The sequence below is a fragment of the Marmota flaviventris genome, chromosome 5 (genome assembly GCF_047511675.1).
Source record: "Marmota flaviventris isolate mMarFla1 chromosome 5, mMarFla1.hap1, whole genome shotgun sequence".
NCBI lineage: Eukaryota > Metazoa > Chordata > Mammalia > Rodentia > Sciuridae > Marmota > Marmota flaviventris.
In genome coordinates, this window is record NC_092502.1 from 136308509 (window position 1) to 136330120 (window position 21612).

Consider the following 21612-nt stretch of genomic DNA (forward strand, 5'->3'; position numbering starts at 1 on the left):
GTTTATATTATAATCGCCTGATAATTATATACAATCAACTAATTAAAAGGTGATTAGTTCTTTTTATCTAATATATGAAGCAAAGTTTTGCATAACTCTCATAATGATTGAAGATAAATAAAACTGCATTATACTTAAAAGGGTTTTCTATGTGGTTGCTCATTGAATAATTGCTGTTTAGTGTACAGAGCATGAACCTGGTCATGGCAATATTTATTTATTGATAATTATAAATATTCAAATCAGGAGCTTTTTAAAGCAGATACCTTAAGAAAGAAATATTGTGCAGATGAAAATTTCTATTTCTTCAAAAAAAGTAATTAATCACTATTTAATTTAAAAATAAAATCAAAAGCTTTTCCTATATCATCCAAATTTATACTTAGAATATTATTTAAGAATCAAATATTTCACTTATAAAATAAGAAATTTATTTACAGAATCCTAAAATCTATCATGGAAACACCAGCATTCACTTAGACTTCAAATATACATAATTTAAACATAAAAAATTTCTCTTAATATTGTATTTTTTCACATTATCTTTCCTATGCCACATTTTTTAAAATTTAGACTTTATTTTTTTATGTAATCATAGGAAGAGATGTGTTTACCTCCAAACAGTATTCTCCCTAATCAATTTTTAAATTTCCTCTCAAAGAAGTTGTCTAGTTCTCTAAGTGTGAAAGAAATTCAGCCAAAGAGCTTAATTTATGTGCAATATTTAAGCTAAACACCTATTTAACAGAATTCTATTAAAAGTAGATAATAGTAGAAAATGACAATGTTGTTTAAATATATTTACTTTTACAAATGAATATCTTTCAATTTTGTTTTCCTTATCCTCTGAATCATATTATGGTTGCTACTACTACTTCTACATTAAAAAGAAATGATAGGTATTTTTTCATAATTAGTAAAGATGCTATTTATCAACAGGACATACCAATTCTATAAATTTGTATATTTCATAAGACAGCTTAAAAATACATAAGGCAAAAATGAATTAAAAGACCCAAGAAATTGATAAATTTTTAATTATAATAAAAATTTCAAATTTCAAAATAGCTCTTAGTGTAACACTTATAGAAGATACAAAATCTGTAAAGACATAGATGATCTTAACAGCACTCTCAATAAATTTTACCTCCTTGGCATTTATTGAGCCCTTCATCCAACAATGGATGGAGATATGTTCTTTTCAGATGGAAAAGAACATTTGTCAAATTAGTACATATTTTAGGCCCCAAAAGAGTCTTTATAAATATATGAAGAATCAGTCAAATAAGTGTAAATAAACATGTGCTTAGAGCATAATGGTATTGAATTAGAAATCAGAAGCTATATATTTTAATGTACGTAAGAGTTTTTAAAATAACTGATGAATAAAAGAAGGAATCAAAAGGAAGTTAAGAACATATTTTAAAACAATGAAAAAATAGTGAAATATATTTACATTTAAAGAAATAGATAAAGTTGGACTTAGAATGAAATTTAAAGCATCAAAAGTCGACATTAGAAAAATATTTCCAATTAATGAACTCTGCTTCCCTTTTAAAAGCTACAAAAGAAGATTTAATATAGCATAAAGCAAGTAAGAAGAAAGGAAATAACGAAGATCAAAATAGAAGTTAATGATGTGGAGAACAGAAAAGAAAATAGAAAATAAATAGATCTGAAAAATTTAATCTGAAATGCAAAATTATGAATGGAACACTGCTAAAACTTATTGGAAGATGTGTTTTATCAAACAGGCAACTATAAATGACAATAACATGTGTGCTTCATTTCAAAAAGGTCGAAGAAAGTATTTGGAAAATTTTCATCATAAAGTAGTAAGCATTGGAGAGAAAGAATCCAAACATTACACAATGTATAATTCTATCCAAATATCATATACTACAATATTAAAATGTATAATTTTTATGTTAGTGTGCATGAGTATGAATTAGTTAAAATTAATTTAAATTAAAAATTATTTTGAGATATCACTTCACTAATGCTGGACTGGGTAGTGTGAAAAAGACCAGAGATGATTAAATACTGGGAGGATTTAGAGAAAATGGATTCCTTGCACTTTATTTGTAGGTATTTAATTAATAAAACCAATATGGAAAACAATGTGGAGGTTCCTCAAAAACTAAAAAATAAAACTCCCATTTAATTGAGCAGTCTCAACACTGAATAAACATACATTGGAAATAAAATCACTATGTTGAAGCAATAACTACACTCCTGTGTTAATTGTAGCATTATTCACGTTAGCCAATACATGTAATCAACTTAAGTGTCTGTAAACAGAAGAATAGATAGAGGAAGTGTGGTATGAATGAACACAATGAAATATTATTCAGTCGTTAACAATGATATCCTTTCATTTGCAACAACATGAATGAATCTGGAAGATATCATGTTAAATGAAAGATACCAACATAAAAAGACAAATATTACATGATCTCAGTCAAAATATGGAATGAAAATATCTGATTGCACAAAGGTAATGAGTATAAGGGTGATTGCCAGAGGTGATGGTGATGATGGACAAGGGAAGTTTGGAATATGTTTGTCGAAGGATAAACATTTTTGCTTTTATAAGCTTAACATATATGAGACCTTTTATAATGTGTGGTGATTATAGTTAATGATACATTGCATTCTTGAAAAATGAAAAAAGGCATGAATTTTAAGTGTTTTTATTAAATAACACCTATGAGAAGATACATTTATTAATAGATTTAAACATTCACCAATGTTTGCATACTTCAAAAACTCAGGAACCTTATGTTACAAGCAATAAATTGTTAAAATTTTGTTATTTTTTAAAAAATAAATGATTAGAACTAAAAAAGTGTGACACTGTAGACATTCTCAAACACAGTTATAAAAAAAATTAAAAACATTGGTTATTGTTCACCATAGAACAATATCAGAAGAGAGAATATAGGCACTGAAAAAAATATTACAGTAGGAATATACTTCTTTATTATCAACATCTATTCTAATTCTTCCATGAAACATACACTTCAATAATCGTCTACAAATAAGTTTTTATCTGAACCAATATATGTTAGGCATCTTAAATAATCAACTAAAATAAGTTAAAATAGATAGTCTTAAATTTTCATTAGCAAATGCATGTGTTGTTTATTTTTTATTCTTAAAGACAAATATTTCATATAAAACAATTACATTACAATTTTAAACCTCTGTCAAAATCACTACTTTTACTGGTTTTCCCTTTAAAAACATAATTTTTGAGTATTACAGGTTTATATATTAAAAGGAAAGGTGGTGCCTTATTTATAATTGTCAACAAAAGATCGCATTTGTAATTAGAAGACTTGATTCTTCACAACATGTGAAATCCTTAATCTACCTAAAACAGTTTTATGATATCAATATAGGACCACTGGAGTCAATATGACTTCATTCAATTCAAAATCATATTTTATTCCTTGCTTCAAAATGTAATCTGTCTCAATAGAACCAATAGAATTTCTAAAATCACATTAAATTCAACCCTTTTCCTACAACAGACAAATTATATTTTCTGAACTCTGTTGTTTTATGTTGTATGTCATTTTGTATTATTTTGGCTCACAGCTATGTATCCAGTTGGAATTTCAATATACAATTCTAACCAAACTTCCTACAGCAATTTAAACAGTGTATTCTCTACTATATGAAGTTTTTAATAAATTATTTATTATTATGTTTATAATTGAATATAAACAGTAGTAATAACCAGAAATAAGAAAGTAATTCAGGAGATATGGTGTGATGATTTTAGAATTTAACAATTTGTATTTATATATATTTCATTCCCCCATTAAAGTGAGTGCTACAAAATGTATCTGAACCATATCTTCAAAGCTTTCATGTATTTTTTCTTAAAAAAAACATTTATATTATGGCATCTATCATGAGTAATATGCAATTTTTAATTCTCATACATTGTAATGTATGAATAAAATTATGGTGACAGTATTTGGTATTATGGATCCTTGAAAATCTAAAAGTAAGTGCATAAAGAAGTTTAAGGAGAAAAAAGAAACTGACCTGGATTTTGAAGATAAAATGTTGAAGTTGGGCTATACATACCAATGGTGCAAAAAGTGATAGGGGATCAGGATCAGGAACAACTTACTGAAAAATGACAACATATATTTCTCAGTCAAGAATTGTATTCTATGATAACACAATTTATATCATTATTATCATATTAAAGCAAATTGATATATAATGGAACTTATACTGAAATAGAATATTACTTTTATTGAGAAGTTAACATAACACTTTAAAGAGAGCAGAGATGGAATGGCATCATCTAGTAGATTGTGTATGCTCCAACTCATGTTCCAAAATATAGTACTGTTTCTCCCATACCCAGGATTCAAAGTTCCAGAAAACTGGGAATGGAAATGGAAGAGGCATCACTAACCATTAACAAAAACTTTGCTTCATAATTCTGTAAAGTCTAGAGTCTGCTTCTGTTCTCCTCTATTATATAGTGTAAAAAAGTTTAGTCTTCTGCACTATCTGATTCTGTAGAAGACTTTGTTCTGAAGGAAAAAATGTTTCTACCAGAGATACAACATTAATTCCACTGATGGAATAAGATTTCCATTTAGTTATGTTGGGCTTCTTATATCTCTGAATAAACAAGCAAAGAACAATTACTTTCTTGACTGGGATTATTGATCCTGCTTACCAGAGATAATTTTAACTACTATACCACAATGGAGGTGAAGAGAAGTGTATTTATAATATAGGATTTTTCTTTTTATCTCCTATTACTACCACTTCTTATGATTAATGTCAATGGAAAACTGCAACAAGTCAATTCAGGAAGAATAACTTATGCTTAAGAGTTTGGAACAACAATTCTTAGTATCAGACTTTTTATTAGAGAAATAAATGTTAAGATAGGAGTTTTCTGGTGGAATTTTTTGGATCTTCTACATATAGAATCATGTCATTAGCAAATAGTGGTACTTTGAGTTCTTCTTTACCTATTTGTATCCCTTTAATTTATTTATTTTGTCTAATTTCTCTGGCTAGAGTTTCAAGGATGATGTTGAATAAAAGTGGTGAAAGTGAACACCCTTGTCTCTTTCCAGTTTTTAGAGGGAATGCTTTCAATTTTTCTCCCTTCAGAATGATGCTGAACTGGGATTAACATAGGTAGCTTTGACAATATTAGGTATGCTCCTACTATCCCTAGTTTTTCTAGTGTTTTGAACATGAAGGTGTGCTGTGTTGTTTTTGTCAAATGCTTTTCTGCATCTATTGAGATGATCTTATAATTCTTGTTTTTAAGTCTATTAATATGATATATTACATTTATTGATTTCTGTATGTAGAACGAACCCTGCATCCCTAGGACGAATCCCACTTGATTGTGGTGCACTATCTTTTTAATATATTTTTATATGTGATTTGACAGAATTATTGAGAATTTTTGCATCTATGTTCACCAGGGATATTGGTCTGAAATTTTCTTTCCTTGATGTATTTTGACTGGTTTTGGTATCAGGGTGATATTAGCCTCATAGAATGAGTTTGGAAGGGTTCCCTCCTTTTCTATTTTATGGAATACTTTGAGGAATATTGGTGTTAATTCTTCTTTGAAAGTATTGTAGAACATGACTGAGAATGCATCTGGTCTTGGACTTTTCTTGGTTGCTAGGCTTTTGATGGCGTTTTCTATTGCATTACTTGAAACTGATCTATTTAAATCATGTGTGATCTCCTCATTCAGTTTGGTAGGTCATAAGTCTTTAGAAATTTGTCAATGTCTTTGATATTTTCCATTTTACTAAAGTATAAATTTTCAAATTTTTTTATAATTATCATCAGTATATCAGACATGTCCATTGTGATATTTCCTTCTTCATCGTATATTTTAGTAATTTGAGTTTCCTCTCATTTTCCTTTTGTTAATATGTCCAGGGGCTTATTTAATTTATTTATTTTTTCTAAGAACCAACTTTTTGTTTTGTCAGTTTTTTCAATTGTTTCTTTTGTTTTAATTTCATTAATTTCAGCTCTGATTTTAATTATTACCTGTATTTTATGGCTTTTGTTGTTGATTTATTCTTCTTTTACTGGGGTTGTGAGATGTAGTGTTAGGTCATTTATTTGTTGACTTTTTATTCTATTAGTGAATGCACTCAATGCAATAAACTTTCCTCTTATTACTGCTTTCATAGTTTCCCAGAGAATTTGATATGTTGTATCAGTGTTATCATTTACCTCTAAGAATTTTTTAAATTTTATCCTTGATTTCTTCTACTATCAATTCATCATTCAATAGTGTATTATTTATTCTCCATTTGTTACAGTAGCTTCTATTTTTTTTAATTTTATAATTGATTTTTAATTTCATTCCATTGTGGTCTGATAGATTGCAGGGTATTATCTCTGTTTCTTTCTTTCTTTTTTTCTTTCTATTTTCAACGAGTTGCTTTGTGGCATAAGATATGATCTATTTTATAGAAGGAGACATGTGCTGCTGAGAAGAAAGTATATTTGCTCATTGATGGATTAAATAAATTAAGTAAAGTAGCAGGATATAGAATCAACACTCATCAATAAAACACATTTCTATACATCAGCAAAGAATCCACTGAAAGAGAAATTAGAAATAACTACTTCATCCACAATAGCCTCAAAAATAAGTAAATAAATAGATAGATGGATAAAATACCTGGGAATCAATCTAACAAAAGAAGTGAAAAACCTCTACAACAAAAATTACAGAACACTAAAGAAATAAATTGGAGAAAACCTCAGAAGATGAAAAGATCTCCCATGCTCCTGGATAGACAGAATTAATATTGTCAAAATGCCCATATTACCAAAAGCATTATACTGGTTAAATGCAATTCCTATTAAGATCCCAATGAAATTCTTAACACAAATAGAAGAAGCAATTATGAAATTTATTTGGAAAAATAAGAGACCCAGAATAGCTATCACAATCCTTAGCAAGATAAGTGAAGCAGGAGACATCACAATACCAGACCTTAAACTATACTACAGAACTATGGTAATAAAAATGACATGATATTAGCACCAAAATTGACTTGTAGACCAATGATACAAATAGAGGATGCAGAGACAAACCCACATAAATATGGTTATGTTATACTAGACAAAGGTGCCAAAAACATTCACTGGACAAAAGATGCCTATTCAACAAATGGTGCGAGAAAACTGGAAATCCATATGTAGCAAAATGAAATTAAACTTTTATCTCTCACTCTGCAAAAAAATCAACTTCAAGTAGATCAAAGATTTAGGCACTAGAACAGAGACCCTGGGCCTAATAGAAGAAAAAAATAGGCCCAAGTCTTTACCATGTCAGCCTAGGTTCTGACTTCCTTAATAAGAATCCTAAAGCTCAAGAATAAAATCAATAATTAATAAATGGGATGTATTCAAATTAAAAAGCTTTTTTTTTTCAGCAGAGGAAGCAATTAATAAAGTGAGGAGAGAGCCTACATATTGGGAGGAAATCTTTACCACACGCATCTTCAATAAAGCATTAATCTCTAGGATATATAAAGAACACAAAAAACTTAACACTAAAAAAATAATAATAACCCAATCAATAAATGGGCTAAGGAAATGAACAGACACTTCACAGAGGAAGAAATGAAATTGATCAAGAAATATAGGAAAATATATATGAAAAAGTTTTCAACATCTCTAGTAATTAGAAAAATGCAAATCAAAACTACTAATCTCACTATTATCAAAATGGCAATCATCAAGAATTCAGGCAATAATAAATGTTGCTGAGGATGTGGTGAAAAAGGTTCACTCAGACATTGCTTGTGGGACTACAAATTGGTACAGCCATTATGGAAAGCAGTATGGAGACAGACATTATTATTGTATGTATACATGTGACTGCATGACCAATATGATTCTGTAACATGTACACTCAGAAAAATGAGAAACTATATCCCATCTATGTATGATAAATCAAAGTGCATAAATGCATTCTACTGTCATGTATAACTAATTAAAACAAGTAAAAAATTTAAAATAAAAAAAATGTTAACATAGAGAAAGAGAAATAAAGATGGAGAAAATAGATTTGTTTTGATTGATTCCTGAGATTATGCATGAGTCTGAATTTTGCAAGATGGCTTGCAGAATGGAAAGTCATGCAAGAGCAAATGTTGCTTTCTTGGGTTTGAATGAATACAGTCTATAGGAAAACTTAATTTCTCTTCAAAGGAACTCAGTTTTTCTCATTAGGCTTTTTACTGATTTGACTTCATGGAGGGTAATTTGTTTGATTCAAAGTGTATCTATTTAAATGCTAATTATTTCTTAAAAGTACCTTCCCAGCAACATAAAAACTGGTATTTAAACCAAATTGGATCATAGCCAAGAAGACACATCCTTTTCCTCTAAATCTTGACCTCCATCACGAAATAAGAAATCTTAAATTTTCTCTTTTCTCAGATAAAAGTTTCAAAAATTTTTATTATCAACAAGTAATTACAAATCACTAGTAAAGAAATGTCATATATCATTTGATGTTGCTGATTATTTTTTTTATATAACTTCAAAACAGAAAGATAGAAAGAGCATTATGATTTGAAGGCATAGAGAAATAATTGGTATTTTCATGCAGCTTCATTTTAAAATAAATATTTAATTAGATAATTTATATGTTTATTATCTCATCAGTAAAACTATGCTTCAAACTTAGAAATGATACCATTTAGGTGTGATAATTCTGTCTCATATTTTCAGTTGATGTATTTTTGGTTTGCTTCATAGTAATAATATCAGGTAGCAAGTTTTTCTCCCCAAACTAAGATGGGAACCTAAAAACAGATGAAGACAACTTCATATATTAACAAGTAGTATGTTCTGTTGGGTATAAGTAGAACAGTCCATCCTATCTCCCTTTATGCCCCTTGTGGTTCACAGATTGCATATGTTAGCCAACTTTTCATCACTGAGATCAAGGTACCTGACAAGAACAATTAGAGGTAATTTTTATTTTGAGCTCACAATTTTTCAGATTCCTTTCATGATCAGCCAACTGTATCACCATGGTCCCAAGGAGAAGCATCATGATAGAGGTGATGACAGAGGGAAGTTGCTCACCTCATGGTAGTCAGGAAGCAGAGAAAGAGAACAGCCGGTGGACAAGATATAATCCCCAAGGACACACCCCCAGAGACTTACTTCTGCCAACTATACTCTTCCTGCCTAAAGTTACCACCCAGTACAGTAGCCCTTTCAAATTATTACTTCATCAAGTGGATTAATCTAGGGATTAGATTATAGCTTTCAACATCTAATGATTTTGCCTCTGAACACTTCTGCATTGTCTATAATATTAGTTTATTGGGTGACACCTCATATCCAACCTATAACTAAGTACTCTATGTAGGAAAAAAACAATGATGTAGAAATTGCTAGAAGGAGAACCATAACTAACTGAGCATCAAGAACAGGATCCTAACTCTATAAAACAGAGGCAACTGTGTTAAGAGTTCAGATTGCTCTTTCATCTGGAGTTTCTACAATTGTTTGAACAGGAATTGAAAAAAAAAGTTATCTTCTAATGGGTTACAAGAACATAAAAAGTCTATTTCATGCAGAAGGTTTTAAGTATGTGAACACCAGGTGCCACAACTTCCCATGAGGGTATTTTTCAGTTCCAGCAAAAAGATTTTGAAAGCATTGAGAGGAAGAAGAGAAACTGAAATATGTGGGTCAGGTAGAGTAAGAAAATGTTGTCTTGCCAATGAGAGTGGTGAAGAGATATCCTCCAAAAACTCTTGGGCATGGAATTTGTTCATTGGATTTATATTTTTAAAAATGTAAATCAAAAAGCCACCCACTGAGAGCAGCAAAGACCTCTAGTTCTTCTGCCCTCTTTCCCTTCCTCCTTTAATTTTTTTCTCTCTCTCTCTCTTTTGGATTTCTTTGAATGTTACTTAAGCATTGCCATAATCACTCATTTGTACTTTGAGTTGAAAAGTACATTAATAAATGAATGTAAACTATTTACTATTTATCTAATGAAACATGCACATTTGGGTTATTTTGAAGTTCACTATCAAAACATTTCTTATGAAAGATTCATTTTTCTATATTTTGGCATTAATATATTTCTAGTTATCTCAATTAATTTAAGTTTGCCACAGTTGAAAAATGAAGTATTCTGTTTTTTCATTTATGCACAAAGAAGCAAGGAAAATTTACAACAGTATTCATACTGGTTGATCATATTATTATATTGATTATAGTTTGAACAAATAAATGCATGAAAAAACATTTATAAAAAGTTACTACTGAAAAATTATTAAGGGGCTGGGGATGTGACTCAAATGGTAGCATGCATGCCTGGCATGCATGGGGCACTGGGTTCAATCTCAGCACCACATAAAAATAAAATAAAGATGTTGTGTCCACCGAAAACTGAAAAATAAATATTAAAAAAATTATCTCTCTCTCTCAAAAAATTATTTAAAAAATCACTAGCATTTCCTGATGAACCAAGAAAATTTGGGACTTAGTAAAATAAACAACATATGTATATGTGGACATATATATTTGTAAAGAACGGTAGCTGTACAATATAGAGATAAATACATCAGGAAGAAATAAGAACAGATTTATAAATATAGAAATTCATAGATTAAGTAAAAATCACAAATGTAACAGATATTATCAGGATAAAATGCAGAAATATATAACAGCAATATAGAGATAAATTGGACAAGAGGTTTATAAAGTAAAAAGTTCACAAATACAAGTAAAGACAGTTTAACAGATGCAGAAAATTGTGAGTTAAGTGGAACCTAATCATGAAATATCATGATTAACAGGGAGCTCAAGGATAGCATCCTCCCCCAAACAAACAGGCCCTGAATATGATGAACTCGGAGGCTCTATTGCTCTAACAATATGTGGGAGATATCTCATGCCAAGGAATGTAAACTGAGTATCAATGGCAGAAAAGATCTTTGCCATTCAAAAGCTAGAATTGGCATTATTGAAGTCAGTATCAGCCTCCCAAGAGTCAAGGCCACAATCACAGGATGCTGAGGTAGACACAGTAAATAGGATCAGAATTTGATTTGTAAGAGCTAAAAACATGGGGGTTTTCTATGGTCAAGTTCTGATAGAAACAATATGACAAAGACTTGGTCCTCGATGAATGGACAAAATATGACAAAGATTTGCTCCTCAGTGAAACTTTAGTACAACTCCATTGAGTCCTCTTCTCAACTGGGACCATGAATTTGGCCTGATCCCCTGCCCTGGCCTGCCAAGTGCAGTTTAGCAAAGATTTCTGCTAGGTCAGATTAGTAAGAAACACCAATGTGTAAATCTTCCAACTTTAGCAAGAATCTGAATTATGCCAAATTACCCTTGCCTTTGAAATGAAGATATTTCATTCACTAGCAAGTCCTTTGACCTCTTTGTTCACTTTTCCATAGATAGATAGATAGATAGATATAGATATAGAAACACTAGGTGCCACAACTTCCCATGAGGGTATTTTTCAGTTCAAGCAAAAAGATTGTGAAAGCATTCAGAGGGAAGAAGGGAAATTAAAATATATGGATCATATAGAGTAAGCAAATGTTTATATTTTATATATATTTATTATTATATGTATTATATATTATATATATTATTTATCATATACTATATAAAATATATTTTATATAAACAAATATATAGACATTTACACATTTATATATTATAATATATAATATGATATTATATATTATATTATAATGTATAATAAAATATATATGATATTATATATTATATTATATTATTATATATTAAGTATTTTTGTTGTTGTTTTTGTTGCTATTGGGGGCATGGATTGAACTGAGAGGCATTTAAATCACTGAGCCTCATCACCAGACAGGGTTTCTCTATTTGCTTTAGTCTCTTACTAAGTTGCTGTCCCATAGATATTTTATATATTTGCCAATATACATATATACAATATACATACATATATAATATCCATTTTAAAAATAAAGTGTTATATAATACAGTTTTCTTAAAAATCTGTTTTTTTCTGTAACTTCTTATATTTTGCAGTATCTCCATATCACTGAATATGAAAGTGATTTATAATTTATAATAATTCTATTCAAATACATGAAGGCACCATAATTCATTCATTATTTTTTCTTCAAGGGCATTTAGGTTGTTTTCTAAGTTTTGTTTTATTTCAATGCAATGCTTTATACATTAATCATCCTCCTCAAGTGACACTTTATCAGTAATATAAATAACAACACTCTAGCACAAGAATGTTGTGCATGTGCATGTCTAAGTCTGGTAGATATTATCAAACTTTCCCTTTACAGGTTGTACAAGTTTATATTTCCATCAGCAATGAAGAAGAGTGATTGTTTACATCATTTTGGACCAGTGTACTCCATTTTAATAGTCATCTCCACTTTGATTAGCAATAATGGACATTCCTTAATGTATATTTAATAACACCCAACAAAACATTTGAGGTTAGTACTGTTTTTTTAAGTAAAAGAGGATTTTTAAAAATTATTGGCTTGGATTTTTTCTTCATTTCACTTTATCTTTTTCTTTTAAGAATACATTTAATTTTACTTCATTTCTATCATCTGGAGATAGTTTTAGTAAATTATACGATATTTTTAAAAAAATTTGTGAAACTATTGATGATTTTTTTTTTTGAGTGGTGCTGGGGATTGAACCCAGGGCCTTGTTCATGCAAAGCAAGCACCCTATCAACTGAGCTATAGCCCCAGCCCATGAAATTATTGAAATGTGACATCATCATTCTCTTTCATTTTCCTTTAATTGCTTTTTTACCAATTGTTACACATTTGTAGTACTTATGCATTTTTGCATTTTGTAAAGTTTAATCTACTTAAGGACAATAATTTTAATTATTTTGTGTTATTTATTCTAATTTACATTTTATAAATTTACTATTTTGTTTATCATTTACTGTTTTATGTTCCTTAGAATTGTATTATTTTGTTTTCTGGATAGTGCAATTGTTTGCCCAAATCATTTAAGTTTTGGTTTTTCTTCTTTAATCAGTAAACACCCATTGTAATTTCTGCTTTGCCATTGTTTCTTAAACTTGCTCATACATTTTCTTTCTTTTGGGGGGTTAGGGTGGGTATATAAGTAGCAGGATTGAACTCAGGCGCACTCAACCACTGAGCCACATTCCCAATCCTATTTTGTATTTCTTTAGAGCCAGGGTCTCACTGAGTTGCTTAGTGCCTTGCCATTGCTGAGGCTGGCTTTGAACTTTCAATCCTCCTGTCTCAGCCTCTTGAGCTGCTGAGATTACAGGTGTGTGCCACCATGCCTGGCTCACCCATATATTTTCATATGTAGATATTTTTTTATTTCATTTTCTCTTTTATGATAGAGTAACTAATTCCTGAACAGCCTTCCTGTGAAAATAACTCATAAAATTACAGAAATTATTTTGAAAACACATTTCAGGCACTATATACCAATTATCTGTGCTCTGTGAGAAGAAAAAATTCACAAAGTAAAATCACTGTTTGCCAAGATTATTGATAAAGTACTAAGAATTAGAATCTCTGGAGTTGTGACCAAAACTATGATACTGGAGTTTGAACTCTTGTGCTTGACAAGTGCCCAAGTGTGTGGGATATGGAAACTGTGATATGGAAAGTAGGATATTCTTAACACCAATGGCTACTGAACTATGAAAACAGGTTAGCCTTAAAAGTAAAGACAGAACTGTGTAGCTAAAACATACTCCACAGATTAAACAACACTCTTCTAAACTATCTATGTTTCAGACTGCAAATTGGTACAACCACTCTAGAAAGCAGCATGGAAATTTCTCAAAATACTAAGAATGGAACCTCGATTTGACCCAGCTATTTCAATCCTCAGTATATATTCAAAGGATACTACATAGCCACATTAATGTTAATAGCAACTCAATTCACAATAGCTAAGCTATGGAACCAACATCCAAGGTGACCTTCAACAGATGAATTTATAAAGAAAATATTACACACATGCGCGCGCACACACACACATACACACACACAAAAACACAAAGGAGCATATTTAGCCATTAAGAAGAAAGACTTTATGACATTTTCAAGTAAATGGATGGACCTGGTTACTATCATGCTAAGTGAAAGCAGCAAGTCCCAATAAACCAACAGTCAAATGTATTCAGTGATATGTGGAAGCTAACCCATAATAAGAGGGGAGAGGGAAATAATATATATTCAGTAGATTAGACCAAGGGCATGAAGGGAGAGGGGATAAGAAAATGAAACAGAGTGGAATAAGTATGGCATAATTTTCCAATGTACATATATGAATAAACCATAGTGATCCCACCATTGTGTACATCCATAAGAATGGGGTCCTAATTAAAATTATACATATCTCATGTTTGTATATTTCCCTATCATGTCTTATTAAAAATAACCAATGAACATCTTGTTTCAAAGAATAACTCAAAATTTAGACAGTATGTAACACTAAATAGTAAATATGCATGTATCGACTTTTATAGAATTTGTCTAAAACAGTATTTAAAGGAAATTTGCAGTTTTAAGCACTTAGAAGAAAGTTAAAAGTCAATCATCTAAATTTGCTCCCAAGGAAGACAGAAAAAGTAAACCGGCAAATTATAAAACATTAACAAATTAAATAATAGTTTAGAACCATGAGAAACAAAACAGAATTGAATTAATACAAAAATTGTTCTTTGAAAATATGAATAAAATGAATAAGCAGCTAGATAGAATTATATGGAGCAAAAATGATGATATAAGAATTGCTAAAATCAGAAATTAAAAAAATGGAAGATATCCTTGTTGGAGCCGTAAATATTAAAGAGTACATTAAGGAATAGTATAGACTGTTTTATATCACTAAATTCAGAATAATGTTATGGCTCAGAATGATCCCTTGTCCTTAACACAGTTAAGAAAGCATTTGCTACAATTCAATGTACATATTTATGTTAAAATATTTCACCTAAGTCAATACTGAAAGAATAGCCTTATAGTTTTAAAGACTACCTGGAACCCCCATGACAAGTATCAGGTTTAATGAAGAAATAATGAATAGCTTATATTAGATTCACAAGCAAGCCAATAATGTTAATTTTTTTAGTGACATTCAGATTTACTCAGTGATATGCACTTTCTATTCTGTATGGTACAATAGGTCCCAGGCAGTCAGTTAATTTAAGACAAAATTATACATATCAAAAAATATAGAGAAGAATTTTGTCCACAAATGACATGTCTTTTTATGCAGAAATATGATGTAACAATAATAACCAAAATAAGGAAGTATCTAGAATGATTGTCACGTGAACAAAATCACAAGTTATGAGGCTAATATAGGAGCCATTAATTTTATATCCCTATACTTGCAATAAATCATTGGAAATATAATTTCTAAATACAATTTATATAAAATAACATGAAAAGTAAAATGTTTCATAATACATTTAGTGAAACATGTAAAGATCTATAAGTAAAAATTATAAAATAATTCAAATGGAAGTAAATAAAATTCAAACAAGTGGATGTGGTTGTCAGGTTTTTAGGGGCTCTCATGGTTTATATTTATGGTATATATGCTCTGTATAATTCCCTTCCCATAAATTTGAGATGGATCCAGGACCACAGAGGAATATCTCACCTTTGATAAGCTTATGACATAGGGTAAATATGAAAAGCTACATTGATTTAATGAAGATCTCAAATCATTTGATTTCAATTCTTTATTAAGTGAGGTTCTTTTTATCATTTGTTCCTTCTTGGATTAGATTAATGTTCCTGAAAGAGGCACTGGGCCTGAGGAAAAATATGCTCTCATTCTGGATTCATTGATTCATCCATTTTTGAGGTACCGGGGATTATACCCAAGGGGCACTTTATCACTGAGCTACCTCTTCAACCTTTTTATTTTTTTGTTTGAGACAAGGTCTTGCTAATGACACAGGCTGGAAATTGCAAACCTTTTTTTTTTTTTTTTTTTTTTTTATTTAAAGATGTAAATAGTCATGCTGTGAGCCGCCTGTGGAGATGGGCACACTGCAGTATCTGAGGAAATCAATCCAACAATATTTGGAATTAAATCCTGCCAACATCCTGAAGGAGCATGAAAAAGGCCTTAGCTTCAGATGAGAGGACACATTATCCAACATCTTGATTGCAGCCTTGTGAGACTCTGAGCAGATGACACAGCTAAACTATGCCAGAGTGCCTAATTATAAAAATTTTGAGATAATAAATTGACATTACCTTAAAATAGTAAAATTGGAGAATTTTTTTGTAATAATAGAGCTAGTACATTAGAGCTATATATTACATACACAGGATGAAAGTCAATATATTAGTATAATTTTAATCTCCAAAATTCAACATGTAAATTGAAGGAAATGCTAATGAAAATCTCAAAGTTTATTACAAAAATGAGAAATTCCAGCTGAAATATTTTGAGAAATATAAAAACCTAAAATTTCCATAATGAATTGTCGGGGACTAGAAGGAAATTCTCCTTCAAAGATTAGCCTGACAGCCCCCTGGGAGACATCCTGCCTGGGAGGCATCCTGCAGCTACCTATCTCCCTGGAACATACTGCGGTTATCAGGATCATCAGACATCTTGAAGCTGGCAGTTTTACCACCCACATCCAGCAATTGCTGATTAGAGAGCTTCCCCATCCCCAGCATATAAATACCCCTGTGTGAAAAATAAAAGTTTGCAGCTTGATCAGACACCTGTCTTGCTGTCACCTTTGTGTCTCTTGTCCCTTCATTCCTCCCCATCTAGGTTCGCTGCCCACGTTGATGTGTCCTGCCGGATGGGACAATGAATTTTAAACATAAAAGGACAAACTTGAAGGATTTACCTTCTCTATGTTCACAATTTACTATAAATCTAGAGTGTCAATCATAATATGTAATTCTATCATGATTAATATAGAGATCATAGCATAGATTAAAAAGTACAGGTAAAACATCATCAATTAACTCAACAGAAACACTAAACAGATTTAATGCATTTTAAAATGTTAAAAGAATTAATGCTAAACAACTGCATGTTTATTTGTGAAAATGAATTTCAATGTTCCCCTAAAATAGCACATTAAAACAACTGAAAAATGACCAGAGAGAAATTTTGAAATTATAAATATTGAACATCTTGATGTAAATGTAGAAGGAGATCTACACTCTTGGAATAGGCAAAATGTTAGTAGAGAGGATACAAAATGCACTCCCCAGAAGGACAAATTTGGTAATTTATATTCATTAAAATAAACCATTTCTTTTCTTCAAAAGATACTATAAAGAAAACATAAAATTGAAAGTGTAAGTCATAGTCTGAGAGAAAATATGACAGAATATTTTTATTCACAAGATACAAAGAACTCCCACAAAGTAAACACATATATAAAAAAAATTAAAATTGGTGAATGTCTTTATGAGACACTCCCCCATAATAATGTATGACTGGAAAATAATCACTTAAAAAAACATGAAATCCTTGATCCTCATGACAATGTGAAATAAAAGTCTTCAAACACATTGCTCATATTCACAATAATCAAGGTATGGAAGTAACATATATGTCTGTTGACTTATTAATGAATAAAAAATATAATATTTATATACCATAGAAGTCTATACTACAGCATTTAGAAAGAAAGGAATTCTGTCATTTGTAACAACTTTTTCCTGTGGAAAAATAGTTTTATTCTTTGAGACTGAATAACACTTTATTGTGTGTATATACCATTTTTTTTCCTAATTATCTGATTCCTTATCTTAGCTATTGTGAATAGTGCCATAATATACATATTATACAGGGATCACTTTTGTATGCTAATTTTATTTCCTTTGTGTATTTATCCAAGAGTAGTGTTTTTTTTATGGTTTTATTTTTTTTTTAAATTTTTTTATTGTTGGTTGTTCAAAACATTACAAATTTCTTGATATATCATATTTCACACTTTGATTCAAGTGGGTTATGAACTCCCATTTTTACCCCATATACAGATTGCAGAATTACATCAGTTACACATCCATTGATTTACATATTGCCATACTAGTGTCTGTTGTGTTCTGCTGCCTTTCCTATCCTCTACTATCCCCCCTCCCCTCTCCTCCCCTCCCCTCCCCTCTTCTCTCTCTACCCCCTCTACTGTCATTCATTTCTCCCCCTTGTATTATTTTTCCCTTTTCCCTCACTTCCTCTTGTATGTACTTTTGTATAACCCTGAGGGTCTCCTTCCATTTCCATGCAATTTCCCTTCTCTCTCCCTTTCCCTCCCACCTCTCATCCCTGTTTAATGTTAATCTTCTTCTCCTGCTCTTCATCCCTACTTCCAAGAGTAGTTTAATTAAATCATTAGTTGTAGTTTTAGATTTAAATCATTAGTTGTAGTTGTAGTTTTAGATTTCAAAGAACCTCCCCATTGTTTTTCACAAAGTGTTATACCTTTGATATGAGGTGTTCCCCAAAAGCTCATGTGTGAGATAATGAAAGAATCTTTAGAGGAGAAATGGTTCAGTTATGAAAGCCTAATTCAATCAGTAATTAATCCTGTGATGGGAATAACTGAATGGACACTGAAGGTGGATAGGGTGTGGCTGGAGGAGGTTGGTCCATTGAAGGCATGCCTTTGAGGCACATATTTTATATCCCGCAAGTGGAGTCCTTCTGTGCTCATGATGTGAGCTGCTTCTCTCCACCATTCTCTTCTATATGATATTCTGCCTTCCCTGAGGAATGGAGTTGGCTGTGTATGGACTGAGACTCAAAACCCTGAGATCATCAATAAAATTTTGTTCCCTAAAATCATTCTGCTTGGGTCTTGCAGTCAGAAGAAAAGCTGACTAAAACATAGAGTCTTTACTATTTTACCTGTTTGCCTAAAGTATGTAAAGGTTTATTTACTTCACACTCTCATCATCAATTTTTTAAAAATTTTTGATAATTGCATTCCAACTGGGGTAAGATGATGGAGTCTCAGTGCAGTATTGATTTGCACTTCCCTGATGGCTAAGCATTTTTTCATGAAATTACTGGCCATTTATAATTCTTCTTTTGAGAAATATCTGTTTAGATCATGTACCCACATTTTATTGGATTTTTTTTGTCCTTGTTGGCTTTTTGAGTTTTGTTTATATTCTAGATATTAATTCTCTCTCAGATCCATAGCTGGTAATACTTTCTGCCATCTTGCAGATTGTCTTTTCATTCTGCTAATTGTTCCTTTGCTGTACTGAAACTTTTTAATTTGATGTACTCCCAGTTGTTAAATCTTGTTTTGGATTCTTAAGTCATTGCATTCAGGAAATCACTGTTTGGTCCAACATCTTAGCATGATTTCCCTAGGCTTTCTTCTACTTGTCTTTCTATCTCTTGTCTTATATTAAGGTCTTTGACTCATTTTCAGCTGATTTTTAGACAGTGAGATAGAGGGTTCTATTTTTAATTTTTCTATGAGTTGATATCCATGTCTACAAGCATCACTTGTTAACGAGGCTGTCTTTTCTCCAATGTATGTTTTTGACATCTTTTTCAATAATCATTTGACTCTAGAGGCATGAATTTTTCTGAGGACTATACTCTGTTTCATTGGCCTAAATGCCTCCTTTTATGTAAATCCAATTTTATTTCTGTTACTTGGGCTCAGAAGCATATTTTGAAGTAAGTTATTTTGGTGCCTCCAGCATTGCTCTTTTTTGCACAGGATTGCTTTGGACCTTCTAAGTATTTTGTGCATCAATATGATTATTGTTTTTTTTTTTTTCTAAATTGGTATGGTGGCACTTAAGAGGCTGAGAATTGCAAGTTTTAATCCCACCTTGCCAATTTAGTGTAATACTCTCTCGAAATAAAAAAATAAATAAATAAAATAAAAATAAAAGAGGACTTAGACTTTAGCTCAAGGGTAAAGCACCTATGGGTTCAATATCTAGTATGCATAAATAAATAAATAAAATTTCTAAAGTTGTTTTTCCCCCAGTTCTCTGAGGAATGTCATTGACCTTTTGATGAGAATTTCATTGAAATTGGAAGTTGTTTGAATAGAGTAGTAATTTTAACAATAAATATTAATACTCCTGATATCATACCATGGGAAGTCTTTCAATCTTCTAGTGTCTTCTTCAATTTCTTTTTTCAACGTTTCATAATTTTCCTATAGAAATAATTCATGAAGTTTATTCCTAAATGTTTTTGAGGGTATTGTGAATGGGATTCATTTCCTGATATATTATTCAGACAGTTACTCTTGATGTATAGAAAAGTGACTCATATATGTTGATTATATGTGTGTGTATGTATGTATGTGTGTGTGTGTGTATGTATGTATGTTTGTGTGTGTGTATATATATATATATATATATATATATATATATGAAATAAAGTAGCCATATTATGAATACTTTGCTAAATTCCTCAATTTGAGAAGTCTTTTGGTGCAGTCTTTAGAATTTTCTAACTATCAAAACATCAGCAAAAAACAAAATTTGATTTACTTCTGTCCCTACTCATATTGCTTTTCTTTTTTTCCTTACTGTGCATAAAATTTCTAGTGCTGTGCTGAATGAGAGTGATGAGATTGTATCCTCTTGTTCTTGAAATTTGATGAAATGTTTTTAGTTTTTCTTCATTCAGTATGATCCTGTCAATGGGCCTTTCATATATGGTCTGTATGATGTTGGGGTGTGATATTTCTGTACTGAATATATTCTGTGCTTTTTTTCAAGAAAGACATAGAATTTTACCAAAGGTTTATTTTTTTTTTTTCTAATGAGGTTATCATGTGCTCTTCAAACTTAACTTCTTATGTGCATTTATTAATTTGTGTATATTGAACCATCCTAGAATCCCTGGAATGAAATCAAATTGATCATGTTTTATGATCTTTTCAATGTGCTGCTGAATGTAATTTTCATCTATTTTTTACATCTACGCTCATCAGTGATATTAGTCTATACTCTTTTTTGTTTTGAGTTGTGTCTTTATCAGATTTGGGTAACAGGGTAATACCGCTTGTGTAGAATAAATTTGGAATTGTTTCTTCCTTATTTTATAGGATAGTTTGAGGAACATTGGTGTTCCTCAAACAAGGTGTTAGCTTCTTAAAAGTTTGGTGAAATTCAGTTGTGGATCCATCAGGACCTGCTTTTGGGAGGGAGTTCATTACTGCTACTAACTAATTGCTTTTTATTTATTTATTTGTATTCTCTTAGTTTAATTGTTTGAGGTCAAATGTGTCCAGAGTGTTTCCACTTCTTCTATAGTTTCCCATGTTTTGTCATACAGTTTTTAAAAAATAATTCCTAACTATCCTTTGAATTCAATGATATCATTTACCATGCTTTATTTTTTTCATTTCTAATTGTATTATTTGTGTGTGTGTATGTGTGTGTGTATATGTGTTTGTGTGTGTGTCTGTCTGTCTTTAGGGTAGGTTAGCTAAAAGTTTATAAATTCTGTTCATCTTTTCACAGAACCTGTGCTTTGTCTCATCAATGTTTTATATTTCTCTTTTAGTCTCTAATTCATGAATTT